This window comes from Hibiscus syriacus, unplaced genomic scaffold (genome assembly GCF_006381635.1).
Source record: "Hibiscus syriacus cultivar Baekdansim isolate YM2019G1 unplaced genomic scaffold, ASM638163v2 tig00112495_pilon, whole genome shotgun sequence".
Lineage (NCBI taxonomy): Eukaryota > Viridiplantae > Streptophyta > Magnoliopsida > Malvales > Malvaceae > Hibiscus > Hibiscus syriacus.
The window spans coordinates 466,152-488,943 of NW_024063345.1; the positions used below are offsets into that span (position 1 = coordinate 466,152).

General features: G+C 37.9%; 1 long non-coding RNA gene and 1 pseudogene across 1 annotated transcript; both read right to left on the reverse strand.

The window, feature by feature from the left end:
* Window positions 1-429: 429 nt before the first annotated feature.
* On the reverse strand, window positions 430-11,377 carry LOC120180373 (annotated as a pseudogene).
* A 25-nt stretch (window positions 11,378-11,402) lies between these two features.
* On the reverse strand, window positions 11,403-12,976 carry LOC120180382. Its single transcript, XR_005521681.1, has 3 exons — window positions 12,871-12,976; window positions 12,367-12,539; window positions 11,403-11,444 (listed from the first exon to the last, which is right to left on the reverse strand). It is a non-coding gene; the product is annotated as an uncharacterized LOC120180382 (long non-coding RNA).
* Between the last annotated feature and the right edge of the window lie 9,816 nt (window positions 12,977-22,792).

The following is a 22,792-nucleotide window of genomic DNA, read 5'->3' on the forward strand; positions in this document are numbered from 1 at the left end:
TATATGGCAATGGCATCAGCCAAATCCATGCACGTGTTGGTGATTCAATGGGTTCATAAGAAGTATATCAAAGAAACGACACATCAATTTTGTTAAGTCAGCTTTTGTGGTTGTAATGGTATTAGAGTTTTATCAGGAGGGGGTCATGGTTAATGCCATGCCTATTTGTCCAATGGGTTGATCAGAAATGACGAAATAATGATGCTTCTAAATCAGTTACACTTCCTCAATGCTTTTTGGAGTTTAAAAACTCAACCTTAGTATATCAAATAGCATATTTAATGAAGCTAAAGTTTAAAAACTCTACCATTAATATATCAAATGCTAATTCATTAGACAAAGCAGCACTTCGTGCTACAAGAAGCCGTTTGTATAACATGCATTTTTGCAAAGCCATCGCATCCTTTAACAAGACATAACTCGCAAGAATGGAACTTCTATGCAGCTCCTATACTCCCTACCTACACTTGGGGGGACCTCTCTTGGATTTATCCTCTTTCATCGCATCAATTAATAAACATTTATTACTTTACATTCTTAAACCATTTACTACAAAAACTGGACCTTTAATATATACATAATATGCTTAAAAGCAAGCACCCCTAAACTCCTATTGTATTTCTCATGTAAATTTCCTCGCCTGATTCCATTGTGGTTGCTTGTAAAGAAATGAACCTGTAATCCATTATATGCTTTCGTCGTTCCGATCCTGTAGGACCATATTATCTCGATTTCAAGAGTTCTGGAAGACCCATCTTTGGTGCTATCAGGATTCAGGCTGAATAAACCACTGTATACTCCCTCAGTCACGACTTCGTCGATCTGAATAGTCACTCTTCCTAAAGTTGTCTGAAAAAACCAACATATCCATCAGAAATAAAAAAGACAGTTTGCCAAAGATATGATGAAAATATAACTATTAGCACTTTTTTCCATCAACTATGAAACGAAAACTGTTCATCAAAGCACACCCGAGAATGTCACTGCATCGAGATTACAGCAATTTAACCATAGTATATTCAGAACAAGATTTGGAAAATCTCATTTACCTTCCCAAAAGTATTTTTACTTTTGCAAACGATATGAAGTTTTTGTCCCTTTGGGGGCACATCAAAAGTCCACGTTTTCACGACCTAATCGTAGTACAAAGCCATTTGTGTTGAAGTCTGTGGCCATTGATGATGATAATAAAATATTACGCAATCAGCAAGGCAAGGGTAAAGTTATTAAATTTTTATGTTTCCATCACATAACAAGTGTATGATATATTGATATATCACTGCACAGAGTGGAGAGTTTTACAAAATGAATGAAGAAATTCTGGATATGCTAAAAAATTCATTTAAATAAATGAAATCTAAAAGAATGAGAAACATCGACCTTCTTGATAAATCTATACCTGCAGACTTCAATTTGGAGCTAGGGAAAGTTGGCGAATATCATATTTAATGTTCTCAAGACTTCTTCATTAATAGTTGCAGTAGACCACAGTTCTCTCTCAAGGGCAGCTGCACGACAAAATGATTACATAATTTTTTTTTGATAGAAGAAAATGATTACATATTTCAATATCAAATGCAATGCTGAGAACCAAAAGCGAGGAAAGACTCATTTTGAAATTGCGTGTTGGCTAGAAGTTTTTTAAGCGTAAAACAATAGTCATATATCATGTAGACGAACTCCAGATAGAAATGAATTGTGCCGAGTTTCAAGCAGATTTGTGGAACAATACTTTTTCTTTCTCTTACTAACATTAATTTCAATTAAAACAATAAGATTAAATACACATCTAGACTCTCCGAACTGATACCAAAAAATTACAAAAGGAAAAAGCTTTTGCAATGTTATATCACCTGTCAAAGATCTGATGAGCTCGTTTGATACGTATTCTTGAAGCGTGTGATTAGAGAATAAGAATTTGATCAGCAGTGCTACCTGAGAAGCTACTTCTGCATTAGGAGAAAGTAAAAGTTCCTGGATTACTAATATGCCACCTGCTTCAGCAACAGCACGTCTATTGGTTCTACTCCGCATGACAAAGTTCTGCAATGCGCAAATTGCAACCATTTTCATGTCTTCTGTTGGCTGATCTTCAAGCAAGCTTACAAGTGCACGGCATCCAGAAACAGAATGAACTGGCTCTAGCATGTCGTTCATACTCAGAGAGCTAAAGTTGCAAGGAGTCTTATAGATTCTGATCTTGTCTGTGGGTCTAACAGATACTGTGCGAAGGGAGCAATTGCATGTTTAGAAACCTTCTTCTCTCGTACCCTTACATTGTTAAATAAAGCTTCAAGCAGTCTGCCAGAAGCTTCTTTACACTGGTGAGATTGAAGTAGATCCAATAAAGCATCTATAGCTCCAGCTTCAGTAATCTGTTCGACACTTGAAGGATCACTCCTTTCATGGACAATTAAGGCACTGAGAGCCACCGTAATGGTGCTCTCCGCCGTGGAGTGCAACATTTTGATCAGAACAATCAAAGGAACTTTAAAATAGTACTTGGCATCGAAACGCAGAACATTGGAGAGAACGAAAGCAGCTGATTCCCAAAGCGCTTGAGGAGGCTGAGGATCATCTTGAATGATGACTTTTGAAAGCTAAAAATGTTGCGGAAGACGGCTATCGGATAGAGCAAAAATGCAACTAATAATTTGAGAAAATAAAAATGAAGATAAAGAAGACACAAAATTTACGTGAAAAACCCCTAAATAATATAGGGTAAAAACCACGGGCAACGGTAGAAGAATTTCACTATGAAAAAATAGGAATTACAACCTCTCTCGATCTACCAAGGAGAAAACAATGATAATTCTCTCTTGATAAAAAGGAGAAAACAACTCTCAAGAAACTCTCTAAATTCTCTCTAGTATTGGAAGAAAGCTAGAATGCTTTGGGATGGTTTTGAAGCTAAATGAGATAGGGTATTTATAGTTGAAGCTTTAAGGACTAATTTGTAAATACCCTAAATTACAATGGCTAAAATTGAGGTTTTATCATTGTTGAAAAATCAACAAATGCTGCACCGAATGTTGAAAACAATTTCTACAGCCCAAGCTTTTTGACAATTGCCATTTAGTGCATTAATTGCACCGAAATGGCTTGACTTTCAACAATCTCCCACTTGAAGATTTAATTGGAACAATCATATCTTCACACCATTCTTTCTACCTTATACCTTCATGTTGCTTACGTTTCTGACAGGCCACAGGAGAATCGGCACCAGGTAAATTTATCAGCATTGATCGCCTTCGTCATGAAATCTGCTATGTTGTCTTTGGTATGGATCTTCTGCATATCTATTATCCCTTCTTCCACCTTTTCACGAATGAAATGGTACTGAACTCGTATGTGTTTTGTCCTTGAATGAAATGTTGGATTCCTTGCTAGATGCAAGACGCTTTGACTGTCATAAAATAGAGAGACATACTCTTGATTGTGCCCAAGCTCTTCCAATAGCATCTTCAACCAAATTGTTTCTTTACTAGCTTGTGTAGCTGCTACATATTCTGCTTCTGTTGTTGACGTAGCCACAAATGACTGCAATTTTGAAACCCAACTTACAGCTCCACCAGCAACTTTGAACACATACCTTGTAGTAGATTTGCTTTTATCCAAATCCCCTGCATAGTAAAAATCTACATACCCATTGATTAGTAAATTTGACCCTCCGTAACATAATGCAACATTTGAGGTCCCTTTGATGTATCTCAGTATCCCCTTTATTGTATTCCAATGCTCTATGTCTGGATTTGCCATGTACCGACTAACTACTCCCACTGCTTGTGCAATGTCTGGTTTTGTGCATATCATAGCGAACATTAAACTTCCCACAGCTGATGCATACGATACTCGAGACATCTCTATCCTCTTTTTCACTGCTAGGACTCATACTGGAGGATAATTTGAAGTTAATAGGAAGAGGAGTATAAATTGACTTACAATCTTGCATGCTGAATCGTGACAAGATCTTCTTCAAATAATTCTTTTGTGAAAGCCAAATCTTCCTATTACTTCTATCTCGGTGAATTTGCATCTCTAGAATCTTGTTTGTTGATCCCAAGTCATTCATTTCAAATTCCCTAGCCAGTTGTGCCTCTAATTCTTCAATATGATCTTTGTTGGGTTCTGCAACCAACATGTCATCTACATACAACAGCAAAATAACAAAATCGTTATCACCAGACCTCTTGAAATAAGCACAAGGGTCTGCATTAAGTCTGTTGTGTCCAAGACACATAATGAAAGAATCAAATCTCTTATACCAACACCTCGGCGCCTTCTTTAGACCGTACATAGATTTGTTCAACCTGCAAACCAAGTTCTTCTTTTCTTTTTCTTCAAAACCTTCAGGCTGGAGCATATAAATTTCTTCTTCAAGATTTCCATGAAGAAAAGCTGTTTTAACATCTAGCTGCTCTAGATATAAATTCAATGTAGCACACATTGCCAAAACTACTCGAACTGTTGTTAGTCGAACCACAGGAGAAAATATTTCATTGAAATCAATACCTTCTTTTTGAGCATATCCTTTGACCACCAGTCTTGCACGATACCTCTCTACTTGATCGTCACCATTTCGCTTGATTTTGAAGACCCATTTGTTACCAATTGCCTTCCTTCCTTGTGGTAGTGGCATAAGGTCCCATGTATTATTCTTATGAAGGGCCTCAATTTCTTCTTGCATCGCCATCATCCACAGTGAAGCATCTGAGCTGTTTATTGCCTCCTGGTATGTTGATGGCTCACTGTCCTTTGTTAAAAGACAGTATGCAATATTACCTTCTATAACATAATCTGAGTGCCAATTGGGACGTCTTCTCACACGATCTGATTGACGAGTTGTTGGAGCTTCAGAACTCTCTGGTTCTTGTTCATCATGTGTTGGTTATGTTTCAGAAGAATCTCCTTGTTCAAACTCTTTTTCCACATGTATCTGCGTAGTCTCTGACTTTTCAGCGCTACCATCTTCTTCTTTTCTTTGTAGCTTATCTTCTACAAAGATAACATCCCTGCTAATGATCACTTTGCGGGCAGTGGGATCCCACAAGCGATACCCCTTTACTCCATTAGCATACCCCAAGAATTTGCATTTCCTAGATTTTGGATCCAACTTTGAAATTTCTTGGGAGTTGTACATCACGTACACTATATTTCCAAATACATGGAGGTTTGAATAATCAGTTGGTTTATCAGTCCACATCTCCATTGGTGTCTTCAGCTCTATTGTAGTTGATGGAGCTCGATTCACCAAATAACAGGCGGTATTGACTGCTTCTGCCCAAAATAATTTTTCTAGGCCTGCATCCCTTAACATTGCTCTTGTTCTTTCTAACAAGGTTCTGTTCATCCGCTCTGCCACTCCATTTTGTTGAGGAGTGTTCGCCAGTGTGAACTGTCTTTTGATGCCTTCTTTCATGCAAAAGTCATCAAATTCTTCGCTTGTGTATTCTCCTCCATTATCTGTTCTGAAACACTTGATCTTATTTTCAGAATCAAGTTCCACCCGCGCTTTGAAGTTTTTGAAAGTTCAAAACACGTCCGACTTCTTTTTAATAGGGTACACCCAACATCTTCTGGAGTAGTCATCAATAAATGAGACAAAATATTTTGCTCCGCCTAGAGATGTAACTGATGCTTGCCACATGTCAGAGTGAACCAATTCTAGAACACTTTTGCCTCTAGAATTTGATGTGTTGAATTTCAACCGGTGCTGCTTACTTGTTATGCAATGCTCACACAAAGGAAGTGATACATTTGTTAAGCCTGGAAGTAGTTTTTTCTCCACAAGGACTTTCATTCATTGTTCTGACATGTGTCCAAGTTTCTGATGCCATAGCATTGCAGAATCTGAACTACATGAGGCAACAGAGGCTTCTGCTTCTAGCAAAGTTTCTCCCTTCAGCATGTACAAGTTTGCAGCTATCTTTTCGCCTTTCAACACCACAAGCGCTCCACGGAACACCTTCATGATTCCTTTCCGTGTTTCAATCTTGCTTGCATTATTATCCAACAATCCGTAGGATAATAAGTTTTTCTTCAGGCCTTTCACGTGCTGCACATCTCGAACAACTTTAATTGTTCCATCATACATCTTTAATTTGATGGTTCCCACACCAACGATCTCTAAGGCACGATCATTGCAACTATACACAGATCCTCCTGAGACAGGTTCATAATGATGGAACCATTCTCTTCTTGAGGTCATGTGATATGTCGCTCCCGAATCAATGAGCCATATATCTGTAAATCTTTTTCTGCCTTCAACGGTGGTTGACGCTTCACAGCATAGAGCATCTCCATCATCTGAAATGTTTGCGGTATTGCCTTGTGGATTGGAGTTTTTATTTAGACTCTAACAATCCTTCTTCAAGTGACCCTTCTTTCCACAGTTGTAGCACTTTAAATTCTATTTGCTCATCGACTTCGATCTACCATGTTTGTGACTGCTGCTTTGGCCACGTTCTGTTGATCTCCCTCTCGTCGTTGTCAACGCTTCTGCTTGTTGCAGATTTACTTGTCTGTCTTCCTTGTTCTTGCGCCGATTTTCTTCTTGTAGAACAACAGCTGCAACGTCATCGAAGACTAGACTGATGACATTACTGTTTGTCAAGTTGATGATGAGTTGATCATACGAATCCGGTAGACTTTGAAGTAGAAGTTCAGCACGATCTTGTTCTCCTATTTTACAGCTTAAGGATGTAAGCTGAGAAAATAAAGTATTCAGTGTATTTAAGTGCTCCGTCACTGAAGTAGATTTTGGCATACGGAGAGTGTACAATTTTCTCTTAAGGAAAATTTTATTGTGCAGCGATGTGGCCTCATATAATTTGGTGAGATGATCCCATATCTCCTTAGCTGTCTTCTTCTCTTCGATGCTTGACAATACTTCATCTGCTAATGCTAGATGAAAGTTTGCCATAACATTCCCGTCCATTTCGATCCATTTTTTGTCATCTGTGAAATCTACCGGCCTTTCACTGATAGCTGTTAGACAACCGTCTTTCCTCAGGATGACCTTCATCTTTAATTTCCACAATGAGAAATTTCTCCCATTGAATTTTTCAATATCAAATTTCGTTGTCATAGCTTCTTTTACGGATAGCTCCCACTATTTCACTATCGTGAATAGTTTTCTGGAACCTTCAAAAAATAGGTAATAACTTCTTATTTTCTTATGTTGGAGGATCCACCTTTTAGTGACAACCACAAAGACAATAAGCAGATATTACACACTCAAATTTGGCTCGGATACCAATTGTTGCGGAAGACGGCTATCGGATAGAGCAAAAATGCAACTGATAATTTGAGAAAATAAAAATGAAGATAAAGAAGATACAAAATTTACGTGGAAAACCCCTAAATAATATAGGGTAAAAACCACGGGCAACGGTAGAAGAATTTCACTATGAAAAAATATGAATTACAACCTCTCTCGATTTACAAAGGAGAAAACAATGATAATTCTCTCTTGATAAAAAGGAGAAAACAACTCTCTAAATTCTCTCTAGTATTGGAAGAAAGCTAGAATGCTTTGGTATGCTTTTGAAACTAAATGAGTTAGGGTATTTATAGTTGAAGCTTTAAGGACTAATTTGTAAATACTCTAAATTACAATGGTTAAAATTGATGTTTTACCATTGTTGAAAAATCAACAAATGTTGCACCGAATGTTGAAAACAATTTCTGCAGCCCAAGCTTTTTGACAATTGCCCTTCAGTGCATTAATTGCACCGAAATGGCTTGACTTTCAACAAAAAAAAAAATACCTCCAGCATCAACAACTGCCTTCGGCCAACTAGCAGAGATCTTTTCCAAAGCTTTAACTGCTGTTTGCTGCAGATTCAATATTCCAATTCCAGAAAGCTGCACCAGCGGCACAACTACATTTTTTTGTGAAGTCCTGCTGAAAATGTACCTGCGCAAGAAGATGAGTCAATAATTCTGTTCCGAGCTGCTGAATAGCTTGAGCTGGTGATTCCAGAAATGAAATCAGAGGTTCAATGACTTGACTGGGACTCAATTTCAGAGTGGCAAATATTTGCGGCTTCTCCAAGATATTTACAAGTGCTTGGAACGCACAGTGTTGTCCCCACACACCAAAATCTTGACGAAGTAAAACCATGAAAAGAGGCTCGATTATGTTTGCAGCATCTGAACTTCTAGCAGTAGAGTTACTATTTGTCAAAATTCGGAACAACTCTGCGATTGAGGAGCACAATGAACTGGATGCAAGAGGGAGTACCTCAAGACAATCATCAATAATGCCAGCTTTCACCATGTCTGATTTGAGTGGTGGGCGGTCTTTCCTCAACTTTATGAGTGCGCATATGCTGGCCTCAATAAGATGATGGTTTCTTCCAGAAACCAAGCGGACAAGGAGATCCACAATGTCACATGCTGCTGCAAGCTCCACCTGCTGCTCATCATCCAACAATCTCTCAGAAGCACAGACTCCAGACTCCACAGTACTAGCATCAGACTGCATAAGAGAAATAAGCGGCTGTATGCATTCGGAGGATATAGGATCTGCTCTAAATCTAGTATTACCAAAGAGAACAAAAAAAAGTTGTGAAGTTGTGCAGCATTTCTTTTCAATTCCAAAGATGAAGCCGAAGACAAGATTTTGTGCAGACTCTCGAGTGGGTTTCCTTACACATCAGTCATTAAGTTGCTTTTGAAGCATTCCCGGAAGTTAACTTGATCAAGGCAACAAGAGCAGCCTCTTGCTCACTCTCAGATGCAGAAAACATGTCAACCAATGGTTGCACAGCCTGACTGGCTAATTCAGAATCTATAAACATTGTCAGAATAAAAAGTTTGATGGAGAGCCCTCACAGCACTGAACCTGGAAATTTTAGAACCCAGATGCAAAACAGCTATAAGTTGATTCAAGGAGCTAATTGATGTTTCATATTGAATAAGTTCCTGATTTCCAAATAATATCCTGAGCAATTCACATATATCAGCCTCTGTTGAGTCTTGAGGGCTCAAAGACAGATATTTTGTAAAAGCGTCGATAGCACCAGCTTCGCCCATGATTAATTTATTTGCATCACTTCCACCTGCAATGCGGGTTAAGAGTTGAACAGCAATTGGAGGGCCCCCAGGCCTATCTGGTATTGGTCTCAAGCGATCCACTAAAAGAGGAATAGATTTCGTACCAGAGAAAATTCTTCAGTAACTAAATTGGGCATATCTGATTCCAAGTAGCCAATCAATGTTATTAACCCAGAAACAGCACCAGAATTTGCAATGACAAAACTTATTCACTTGCTTCCGTTACAAACTAGACTAGCCATCGCCTGAGCAGCAAAATATCTGTCAATAATTTCTTCAGACCTCAGAAGAAGAGCAAGTGAAGGTATAATGCGTATGGTTGCTGGAGATAAAACAAGATTTTCATCTTGGACACTTATCCAAATACCTACTGTATCCTCGAATTCTGCCTGAAAATAAACCTGGTTTTCAGCTAGGCTAACAAAATCTTTAGCAAGTAATCTTAAGTATCAACATGCATGGTGTTATGTCAATTTTTTTTATTATAAAAAAAGTGGCTTTAGGAATAAGGAAATTTATATTTTGATATATTCAGAACACATGTTCCCACTTGCATTCCACAATCATGTCAGCATTATAATCTTTCCTCTTTTTTCTCTTTGCAGTTAATGTCGGAAGATACCTTTGTCTGTTTAGTTATAAGTATCTACAGCCATGGCATATTTCAAGAGCACAAAATATGCCTTATCATCGCATAATGGTTTAACATAAATGGAACCACTCGGATAAGCTAATGCAGCTGAAACTAATTTAAGCTAATGCAAGTATTAAGTTAATGCCATTACAGTATAACATTAAAGAGCACAATCTGAAAATTGAAAAATAAAATCAACTAAAAGCTTGTAAGTTTATCCTGGAAGTCCCTTTTTCCGATATCAATCGTGAAAATAGCTCCAGCAAGTGTAATCATCCTACCGAAAAGAATGTAAGAGCGCACAAGAATAGGATGTTTAGCATCAACTACAGAGAGGTGGATTCTGATTTTGTCAAGTATACAGTATTGACGGAGAGAGAATGAGAGAGGGAGAGCCATACCAGAGGATTGGAAGCATAATTTACAACCTTGTCAGATAGGACCTCAAGTACACCAGCTTCCATTATGGTAATTTTGTTTTTTGAAAGGCATGAAGACAGTATTAACAAAAACCAAAAAGCAATGGTTCCACCCAAAACAACAGCAGGATTGAGAACATCAAACTCCTCACCTTCCTGGAATGCAGTTCTTTCAATAAACTCTCTTGGGGCTCTGCCTCTGACAATTTCTAAAGAGGGACATCTTGAATTCCTCTGTCATATCCACTAAAGCTTCAAGAGGTTTTAAATAACCAGACTGATCAAGTTCATCCAATGACTGCAGTTTGTGTTCTTTTGCAGTACATGTAAGAAGTGCAGTCGCTCCAACTCTGACTTCCAAACTGGAAGAGTTCATTATTCTATCTGCTAACGAACAAATAGATCTTGATCTTGCAACCAATAGATCACTGAGAACAACTGGTTGTTCCGCACAACGTCTAGATAAAATTTCTATGGAGTTATCTTGTAGTGGAGGAGGCCCCTCCGCAAGGCATCTCACAAGAGGCTCTAAACTCGATGGATCGTCAGCAAGCGCAGATCATGAATAAGTTAAACTCGCACCCTTTTTTGTTCTAGACAATAGTGCAACTACTTCTAAAACATCTGCTGCATCAATGATGTCCATATCCATTGCATTTAAGGAATCGACAAGTGCAAGAACAGCAAAACGACACCGATAATTTCCTATGAGCACATCGCCGACTGGAAAATGCTTGAGTAATTGATGAAGAACCCTTGACGAATACTTCTTACCTTCTAAAGTTCCATCTCCCATCACTCTTGTCAAAGCTGAAACAACATCTGCAGCTAGTGCTTCAGCTGCAATATCGGAATCTGAGAGAAGATTGGCCAAAGCAGCAACAGCGGTTTCAGCAGCGCCAATGAAAGAAGTTTTTGCTAATCTAGTTAGAGGTTTGACATCTGCTGCTGCAATGTAAGACATCTTATTTAGCAGTTTTAGATTTGGTTGGGCAAGAAGCCCAACACTCGAGCAGATTGAGTCGCAACAACTTGAGTCTTGCTAGTCAAAAGCTTCATGCAAAGTTGTACAATTTCATCAGTAACTCGACACAGGCACGGATGTCTTCACTTAGAATAGAATAAATGAAAATATATCTGATCTTTCAATTAAAACTTCAGAGATGATATCTATCTACAGTTTGATTGTTATATTCATTTTTTTTATTTCATTAGAATAATTTAGTAACTCACCTAGGGTTAGATGAAGATAGGTTGTCCCCATTCCCGCGGTTCAGGGGACACAGTCTGACATTACCAACAAAAGTCGCTTTAGCTTGCCCCTTGACTATCTGCAGAATCAGACAAGCAAAATTAGTGTTTGGTTCAAAGAGATGAGATTTTCATGGGATGAAAATCTTATATTTTCATGTTTGGTTGGCTGTAAATTTCATTTCCGATAATATTTTATTATCAATAGTAAATTTTTTTGGTATATTATTAGGAATGTCATTACTTTCATTCCCTTAGATATTATAACATTATCGGCGTTTTAGACTAAAATGCCCTTAAATTTTTATTTTTTTTTTCAAAAATATCATTATTATGTCATTGAATAATAAAAATTTTACGAAGGTTAAATTAAAAATTTATCCTTAAATTATTTTAGATTTACAAAAAAAAATCTATAATTAAAATTTTATATAAAGTTCAGGGTTAAATTTTTTTTTACCCTTTCATTAAATTTTTTTTATATTTTTAATTTTGTAAAAAAATTATATAAATATTATAAATTTAATTTTTTTAAAAGAAAATATATAAATATTTTATAATTTATAATATTATACAAATATATAATAAGGATAATTTGGTCAAATATACATTCCAATAATCTTTTATTCCTTTAACCAGACACAATAATCTTACATTCCTGCTAAATCAACCAAACACAAAATACAACATTCTCAATAATTCTATTCTCTGATAATCTTACATTCCGTGAACCAAACGCACCCTAAATGTATATAAGACAGATCGGAGGTGCAGGAGAAATCAAACCCTGTGCCTCTCGCATTCAATGCAAGCGCTCTACCATATGAGCTACACCCCCATATTGCAAGCTTTAAAAACTGTAACACAATATTACATAACCAAATTTCATCCTATTCCACATCTTCCGAAAGAAGTATAATAAAACTGATTTATCTTTATTTAACACAAAATATATATTTTTTGAATGAAACACAAAATAAAATGAAACAAAAAAAAGGTTACCTTTGCTGAAATTGCAAATGCCGAAGAACGATTTTTCCTTATGATCAATCCCAAACCTTCTTTCTCAGTCCAGAAGCAGTTTCAGCTCTTTTTTTAAAAGAAAGCTCTTCAATTCTTCACCATTTTACACAGTTTTAGTCCAAAGTAACTAAAACCCAGAAAATGCAGCAATCCTAAAACCCTGAAATATTACGATTCTTTGTTTAATAAGTAACAAAACCAGAAGCCCAAATTTCAAAAAGGAGAATCGAGTGCAAAATAAAAATCAGATCCTGACAATGAATAAATGCTGCAATTAAAGAAGATTAATAAGAGTATTATTATTATCTTAGTCAATGGAAATGTGATAACAAAAAAGAAATTAACGGAGTACAGAGATCAAATCACAAAAGGATTTAACAGAATCTAGGGTAAGGAAAAACAAGTGTCTTCCTCTTAATTGTCATCATTTAAAAAATTTGTTTTTTTAAATGGAAAAGAAAAAGGAAAAAAAAGGTGTATTACTTAAAGAATCAGAGCAAATGAATGCTACCCAAATGTAAGCCAACAATCACACTGAGAAACAGAGGTAGTATCAGACAGAGTTCAGTTGACAGAAAGAAAGAGAAAGTATGGGACTTTTCATTTCATTTTCCTTTTTTCCTAAAAAAAAAGAGTAATTTGCTTAACCCAGTAGATCAATAATTTTAAACAAAATACTATAATTCATCTACAACAATTTTGGAAAACACAAGTCATCAATGTAATTTGCTTTTATAAAATCTAGAAATCAGTAAAAAAAATGTGTTTTGCATGTCTGTCATGTAATAAAACAATAATAATAATAATCAGATAATACCGTGGATACTTGTCATTATCAGATATCAATGTCCAAATTTATTAATTAAGAGGGTTACAGGTAGATCTAATCTAGTTAAGGATCCACCAAAATTTTTTATATAAAAAAAGAAATATAGATTAATGAATTGTGGGAACCCATTGACAGTATATCAAATTAATTGGATCAAAGTAATACTGGAAAGGGTACAACAATAGTAAGATAAGAAGTTCACGTTTGGTCATTGTTTTGGCATTATCAGTGAAAGCGGAAATGAGAGATCTTCCTGGGATCTGTATTATTTAGTAAGGAGCAGAGCAAAGCATGTGCATGGGGGAGAGGCATATGAAAATGGGGCCGCCATCTATTATTTTATTATAATAAACAAACTGCTTTCTAAAATTATACTTATCTGTAAAGTCCAACTCAATTTTCTATACATTCTTCTTCTTCTTGCTGTAAGAATCTAGCCCTTAGATCTCACTCTAGGGGGCAAGACAAAGCTTGGCACCTCTAGGTTGGATGAAAGAAACGTGGTGGAAATGCTTAAGTTTGTGTGAATTATGCTTTAGAAAAGGGTTAAGGGTAATGTTGAAATATGATTTTGGAAGGTGTTATGGACAAAAGATTGGACTTCAATATGAAATATTTTAGGATTAAACTTTTTTTGAATGAATTTGAAGTGGAAGACGAATTAAATAAACACAAGATCTATACAACATTGTTGGATGATAGAATTTCAATGCTACAAATGGGGCAATTCTACTTCATTCGGAGCCATTTGCTTATGCAATCCGAGTGATATGGATGTTCACAATTAGGAAGAGCAACTAATCCTTCATTGTTTACGTATTCCACTTGACAAATTACACATCGAAACTCCGTTTTCACGCTCGATGGATCCAAACTTAAATGGCGTCAAGCATGAAGAAAATTCTTCCTCGGATAACCCTCTCTTCACTACTCCTATTATCTCTTCCAAAGCTATCAATTCTTCGTACGAGAAGTTGCCCAAATCAATCTCGTTATCATCTTCATTATCGTACTCTATGTCTTCATTGACATCGTTAATATATTGTCCGTCGAGAAATTCTAGGTCACCTCTAACTTCAAAGTATTCATAATTGTTGGTAATGCTCAATCCCACATAGTGTTGGAAACACTATTGGGAATGGTATTTAAGGCTTGACATTCTACTTCATTGTTGAGTGATAGAGAACAAGGGGGGCTCTCGCGCACCGCCGCCGCCGTCCGTCCGTCTCGGCTCGGCACGACACGACACGGCTCGGCTCGGCTCGGCTCGGCTCGGCTCGGCACGGCACGAGCGGGTATGTTTTTACTTTGGGTGGAGCAGCGATCTCGTGGAAATCATCAAAGCAGACTTGTATTGCTCGTTCTACCATGGAGTCAGAGTTTATAGCTCTTGACCTAGCTGGGCAAGAAGCCGAGTGGCTCAGAAGCTTGTTAGCAGATATTCCGTTGTGGGGAAGACCGACTCCTCCGGTTTCATTGTTGTGTGATTCACAAGCTGCGATATGTGTGGCTAAGAACCAAGCTTACAATGGTAAGAAAAGACACATTCGCATAAGACATGAATCAGTTAGACACTTGATAAAGAATGGAGTGCTCTCTTTAGAGTATGTGAAGTCGGAAAGGAACCTAGCAGATCCACTTACCAAAGGGTTAAGTCGGAAGCTGGTCCTAGATTCGTCGAGGGGGATGGGTCTAAAGCCCATTGGTTGAGGAATTCATGGTGGATACCCAACTTAGTTATCTAAGTTCCATGTGGTCAAACGAAACCATGGAAAGACTCATAGTGCACATTCCTACTGCCTATCCCTATGATGAATAATGTGCATGCCCAGGATGAGCTTAATTGCTCTTAATAAATTCATAGCCCATGTTTGGGTGGTCTTAGTGAGAAAGACTTGATGAATTTACCGATTTTGGCTGAATATCTATTCTTAATAAGTTCATAACCCAGAGTGAGTGGGTAGGAAATGATGAACTTACCAACAGAAAGGTTGAGTTTGTTAAACTCTTAATAAATTCAAATCCAAGTATTTGGATGGTTCTAGTGAGAAGGACTTATTGAATTTACCGATAAATGAGGTTGAATATTTATTCTTAATGACTTCTTAGCCCAGAGTTTGGGTGGTTCATTTATAATGAACTTGAAAAAAGTCACCATACCCTTTGTGAGGTTGAGCTATTATAAAAGCTCTTAATTATTTCATATTCCTTTTTAAAGGGTGGTTTATGTTGAGATAAACTTGATGAAATAACCTATGTAAGTGAGAAGGGTTAGCCGCCTTCTATGAAAAATGTTGGGCTATTTTTCTAGCACACTTACTAGAATCCTGAGGTAAGATGGCCAAATATATACTTTTGTATATATATCTTACACATCGAGGACTCAGGTGGATGAAGGGGTTAGTTGTGTGTTATGAGTTTACCCTGATCTTAGAAAGTTCCAGACTAGTTTCACTTATCTAAGAGAAGGATTGCTCATCATCACTATGTACTAGTTCCAGATATGTTCACTAGTGCTTAAGCAACTAATCTCGCTATTACTCTTCTGGAAAGCTTGTTTTCGAGTTTCAGAAGATTTCTTTCGCATTAGTGGGGGAATGTTGGTAATGCTCAATCCCACATAGTGTTGGAAACACTATTGGGAATGGTATTTAAGGCTTGACATTCTACTTCCTTGTTGAGTGATAGAGAACAAGGGGGGCTCTCGCGCACCGCCGCCGCCGTCCGTCCGTCTCGGCTCGGCACGGCACGGCACGGCACGGCTCGGCTCGTGGTCGTGGTCGTGGTCGTGGTCGAGGTCGAGGTCGTGGTCGTGGTCGTGGTCGTGGTCGTGGTAATACGTGTCTTCGACACGTCTGCGCGGATACTATCTTTTTAGAGAAAATTCTTGAGGAATTTCTCTTTGAAAGAAACAAATGGAAAATGTGAAAGATATCAACTGATATTTATAGGCTGCTGAGGACTGTTTGAATTTCAAATAATAACAGCTGAATTATTTTTTATCAGAAATTAAACAGTTTATTCCTAAATTAAATCAGAAACGTTAAGATGTACCTAGACTGATTTACAGCTTTGTACAGAGGAGACAAGCTGTTAATATCAGGAGTTACAGGAGTTATTTGATTTAATTCCAGGGGTTACATGATATAATTTCGGGAGTTATAACAGCTGAATAATGATACAATGAACCTGGACTATTTCTGAGTCAGGTTCATCTAGTCGTTTCAGCTGTTACAAATAAGAGGTTTAATCCTGAAATTTTATGGACGATTTTAACCCTATTTCTAGCCTATAAATAGAGAGCTATATTCAGCTTCTCAACTCACTCCAAAACATTCACAATTCACTTACCAAAGTGTTTTCTAAAGTTCTCTCTGTGAGTTCTCTCTGAGTGCTTTCCGATCAGAAGTGCAATACCACCAGCAGTCCACTCCGGTTTCGGGTGTACGGAATTCGGAGCGACCGTGTTAACCTCGGGGGACGGTCCGCCTACTGCAGCGATTACACACATCGAGGCGAATTCGTTTCTAAGGCAGTGGTTCTTACCACGACACGGTTTACGAATCTGTTCTTCTTAATTACTGTTTATATTTTCAGTCAGTGCTAACGGTGTACTTTTGCAGTTCATATATCCAACAATAATCGTTATTGCTTTGATCATCGTCAATGTCATAATTGCTTTCGAGCATCGAAGAAATCCCCTCGTGTTCTTGCAATTCCAAAACCGAAGGGGAATGAAGATGGGCAAAGGGTGACTGTTTTGCTGATGCTTCGCTTTCCATCGCAATTATATATGTTAGGGGAATTGAAGGGCTGAATGGGACAATGCTAAAGCCTTTGAGCAAACTCATTCCCGATCTTTCCAAGCTCGATGCACTTGATGGAAAGAACTATAGAAGGTGGTCCCAAAGAATTCTTATATTCTTCGAGCAACTTGATCTTGATTACGTGTTGCTCAAGCCACCACCTACCATGCCGCCAACCCCAGCTGTTGGTAATGATGCGGATGCGATCCTCAATGATGATGCCTTAGCAACTGCCGCCGCCGCTCTCGCTACCTACGAGAAATTCGAGAAGGATAACAAGACGGTACGAGGACATATGCTCAGCCACATGTCAAATAAACTATTTGATATGTTCCTTAGAGAAAAGAGTGCCAAGGCAATATGGGACACTCTCGACAAGAAGTATGGTGCGGATGATGCGGGGATCAAGAAGTACGTTGTCGGCGAATGGCTCAAATTCCAGATGACAGACGACAAGCCAATAATGGATCAAGTCCATGACTATGAGAACTTAGTCGCTGACATCATCGCTGAAGGGATGCAAATGTGTGAGGTGCTACAAGCCAGTGTACTCATTGAGAAACTGCCCAAGTCCTGGTCCGATTACCGTAACTCTCTTAAGCATAAGAAGAGAGACATTTCGCTTGAAGAACTTGTGGGCCATATGAAGATTGAAGAAGCCAACCGTTTAAAAGATAAGCTTACTAATTCTATGAGTAATTTATCTTTTAGAGCTAACTTGGTTGAGTCCAAATTTAAGAAGATCATGAAACGTGGGAATCAAGACAAAAAGACGAAACCACAGAAGGCTACCAACTTCAAGAAGTCAGGAAAGGCCAAACCGGAAGGAAAGACGTTCAAGTGTTATGTCTGCGGTTTACCTGGCCACAAGGCTTACCAATGCCAACACCGCTCAGACCGCCAGAATGACAACAAGCCACAGATGCACGTTGTAGAAGAAGATGATGAGATCATTGCTGCGGTGGTCTCAGAAGTTAATCTGGTGGAGAAAAGTTCAGAATGGGTAGTTGACACTGGCGCTTCGAAGCATTTCTGCGCAAGGAAGGAGTTTTTCACTGAGTTCGAGGATGGAAACACTGGTGAATGTGTGTACATGGGGAACTCTAGCAGCTCTGAAGTGCTAGGCAAAGGCAAGGTTTTACTCAAGCTGACTTCTGGTAAAACTCTGGCTTTAAATAATGTTCTGTATGTACCTGCCTTGCGTAGAAATTTGATAAGTGGTGGGCTTCTGAATAAGGCAGGCATTAAGTTAGTTTTTGAGGCAGATAAACTTGTACTTTCCCGAAATGGTGATTATGTGGGGAAAGGGTTTTTAAGCAATGGTTTATTTGTCATAGAAACTCAATTTAATGAAAATAAAGCTACCACTTCTGCTTATATTGTTGAATCCATTGATATGTGGCATGCTAGATTAGGACACGTGAATATTCATGCTTTAAAGAAATTAATGAATATGAATGTTCTGTCTAAACTAGACACAACTAGCTTTAACAAATGTGAGATTTGTGTAGAAGCTAAGCATACTAAACCTCACTTTAAGACTGTTTCTAATAGAAAGACTGAACTGTTAGAACTCATTCATACTGATCTAGCAGATTTTAGAAACACTGAAAGTAAAGGAGGAAAACACTACTACATAACTTTTGTAGATGATTATTCAAGATATACAAAAGTTTATCTCCTAAGAACTAAAGATGAAGCTGAAAACTTCTTTCTTATTTATAAGGCAGAAGTTGAAAATCAGTTAGATAGGAGAATCAAACGAGTTAGATCTGATAGAGGTGGTGAATATGGATCTAATTTCTTAAAAGATATTTGTGAAAAGAATGGCATAATTCATGAAACATCAGCCCCCTATTTTCCTCAACAGAATGGTATAGCCGAAAGGAAAAATAGAACTTTAAAAGAGATGATGAATTCTTTACTAATAAGTTCCGGGTTATCTGATAACATGTGGGGGGAGGCCATTCTATCGGCAACTCATATCTTGAACCGAGTTCCTCATAAGAAATTAGATTCTACCCCATATGAATTGTGGAAAGGATACGCTCCTAATTTACAATACCTGAAAGTGTGGGGGTGTCTGGCTAAAGTGGGCTTGCCAGACTTTAAGAAGTCCACAATCGGACCTAAAACCGTTGATGCAGTGTTTATAGGGTATGCTACGAATAGTGCTGCATACAGATTCATGCTTTTACAAGATTATTCTATTTGTGAATCAAGAGATGCTGTTTTCTTTGAAAATACTTTTCCTTTAAAGGAACCGAGAATAAATATTGAAACACAAATAGAATATATTCCATCAACTTCTTCTAGTAAACCTGCTAGGTCTTCTGAACAAATTGATTTTGAGCCTAGAAGAAGTAAAGGCAAAGAGTTGAAACCTCTTTTGGACCAGACTTTATTACTTCCTTTATTTCTGAGATAAATGATTTAGACTTCATTTCAGATCCTATAGCTCAAATTTTTCTATTAGATGAGGATCCTAAAACTTTTGAAGAAGCTATAAGATCTATCGATGCTAGTTTTTGGAAAAGCGCTGTTAATGATGAACTAGAATCGATAATGTCTAATCATACTTGGGAATTAGTTGACTTGCCTAAGGGATTCAAACCAATCTCCAACAAATGGGTCTTCCGGAAGAAACTAAGGCCAGATGGTTCGATTCAGCGATACAAGGCAAGGTTAGTCGTCAAAGGGTTCACTCAAAGGTTTGGTTTAGACTACTTTGATACATACTCTCCCGTTACAAAAATCTCAACGATTCGTGCATTATTTGCACTAGCCTCTATTCATAAGTTGCAGGTACATCAAATGGATGTTAAGACTGCTTTCTTGAATGGGGATCTAGATGAGGAGATTTACATGGAGCAGCCACTAGGTTTTGAGGCACCTGGTATGGAAGGCAAAGTTTGTAGACTCAAAAAGTCACTCTATGGACTTAAGCAGGCTCCTAAACAGTGGTATGAGAAATTTCATAAAACTATTCTTAGTTTTGGTTTTGTTGTGAATGGTTCGGATGCTTGTGTGTATTCGAAGATGTTTGAAACTGAATGTGTTATCATAAGTCTTTATGTTGACGACATGTTGATTTTCAGTTCTAACATTGAGTCCATTAACAAAGTTAAAAATTTCATGTCCACTAAGTTTGAGATGACAGATTTGGGAGAAGTAGATGTAATCTTAGGAGTCAAAATTACCAAAACTGAGAAGGGATTTTCTTTATGTCAAGCACATTATATAGAGAAAGAGTGCTAAAGAAATTTGACAGTTTTGATGTCGTCCCTGTTCGAACTCCTTATGACCCTAGCATACATCTAGTTAAGAATAAAGGAAGTAGTGTTTCCCAAACTGAATATGCTAAATTAATCGGAAGTTTAATGTTCTTAATGAACTATACTCGGCCTGATATTGCTTATGCTGTGAGTAGACTAAGTAGATATACTCATAATCCGAGTGGTGAGCACTGGATTGCGCTTAAACGCTTACTGAAGTATCTTAAGGGTACTGTGAATTGGAAACTTGAGTTTGTTGGCTTTCATGCGGTATTGGAAGGATATTGTGATGCCAACTGGGTTTCTGATAATGATGAGGTAAGCTCTACGAGCGGGTATGTTTTTACTTTGGGTGGAGCAGCGATCTCGTGGAAATCATCAAAGCAGACTTGTATTGCTCGTTCTACCATGGAGTCAGAGTTTATAGCTCTTGACCTAGCTGGGCAAGAAGCCGAGTGGCTCAGAAGCTTGTTAGCAGATATTCCGTTGTGGGGAAGACCGACTCCTCCGGTTTCATTGTTGTGTGATTCACAAGCTGCGATATGTGTGGCTAAGAACCAAGCTTACAATGGTAAGAAAAGACACATTCGCATAAGACATGAATCAGTTAGACACTTGATAAAGAATGGAGTGCTCTCTTTAGAGTATGTGAAGTCGGAAAGGAACCTAGCAGATCCACTTACCAAAGGGTTAAGTCGGAAGCTGGTCCTAGATTCGTCGAGGGGGATGGGTCTAAAGCCCATTGGTTGAGGAATTCATGGTGGATACCCAACTTAGTTATCTAAGTTCCATGTGGTCAAACGAAACCATGGAAAGACTCATAGTGCACATTCCTACTGCCTATCCCTATGATGAATAATGTGCATGCCCAGGATGAGCTTAATTGCTCTTAATAAATTCATAGCCCATGTTTTGGGTGGTCTTAGTGAGAAAGACTTGATGAATTTACCGATTTTGGCTGAATATCTATTCTTAATAAGTTCATAACCCAGAGTGAGTGGGTAGGAAATGATGAACTTACCAACAGAAAGGTTGAGTTTGTTAAACTCTTAATAAATTCAAATCCAAGTATTTGGATGGTTCTAGTGAGAAGGACTTATTGAATTTACCGATAAATGAGGTTGAATATTTATTCTTAATGACTTCTTAGCCCAGAGTTTGGGTGGTTCATTTATAATGAACTTGAAAAAAGTCACCATACCCTTTGTGAGGTTGAGCTATTATAAAAGCTCTTAATTATTTCATATTCCTTTTTAAAGGGTGGTTTATGTTGAGATAAACTTGATGAAATAACCTATGTAAGTGAGAAGGGTTAGCCGCCTTCTATGAAAAATGTTGGGCTATTTTTCTAGCACACTTACTAGAATCCTGAGGTAAGATGGCCAAATATATACTTTTGTATATATATATCTTACACATCGAGGACTCAGGTGGATGAAGGGGTTAGTTGTGTGTTATGAGTTTACCCTGATCTTAGAAAGTTCCAGACTAGTTTCACTTATCTAAGAGAAGGATTGCTCATCATCACTATGTACTAGTTCCAGATATGTTCACTAGTGCTTAAGCAACTAATCTCGCTATTACTCTTCTGGAAAGCTTGTTTTCGAGTTTCAGAAGATTTCTTTCGCATTAGTGGGGGAATGTTGGTAATGCTCAATCCCACATAGTGTTGGAAACACTATTGGGAATGGTATTTAAGGCTTGACATTCTACTTCCTTGTTGAGTGATAGAGAACAAAGGGGGCTCTCGCGCACCGCCGCCGCCGTCCGTCCGTCTCGGCTCGGCACGGCACGGCACGGCTCGGCTCGTGGTCGTGGTCGTGGTCGTGGTCGAGGTCGTGGTCGTGGTCGTGGTCGTGGTCGTGGTCGTGGTCGTGGTCGTGGTAATACGTGTCTTCGACACGTCTGCGCGGATACTATCTTTTTAGAGAAAATTCTTGAGGAATTTCTCTTTGAAAGAAACAAATGGAAAATGTGAAAGATATCAACTGATATTTATAGGCTGCTGAGGACTGTTTGAATTTCAAATAATAACAGCTGAATTATTTTTTATCAGAAATTAAACAGTTTATTCCTAAATTAAATCAGAAACGTTAAGATGTACCTAGACTGATTTACAGCTTTGTATAGAGGAGACAAGCTGTTAATATCAGGAGTTACAGGAGTTATTTGATTTAATTCCAGGGGTTACATGATATAATTTCGGGAGTTATAACAGCTGAATAATGATACAATGAACCTGGACTATTTCTGAGTCAGGTTCATCTAGTCGTTTCAGCTGTTACAAATAAGAGGTTTAATCCTGAAATTTTATGGACGATTTTAACCCTATTTCTAGCCTATAAATAGAGAGCTATATTCAGCTTCTCAACTCACTCCAAAACATTCACAATTCACTTACCAAAGTGTTTTCTAAAGTTCTCTCTGTGAGTTCTCTCTGAGTGCTTTCCGATCAGAAGTGCAATACCACCAGCAGTCCACTCCGGTTTCGGGTG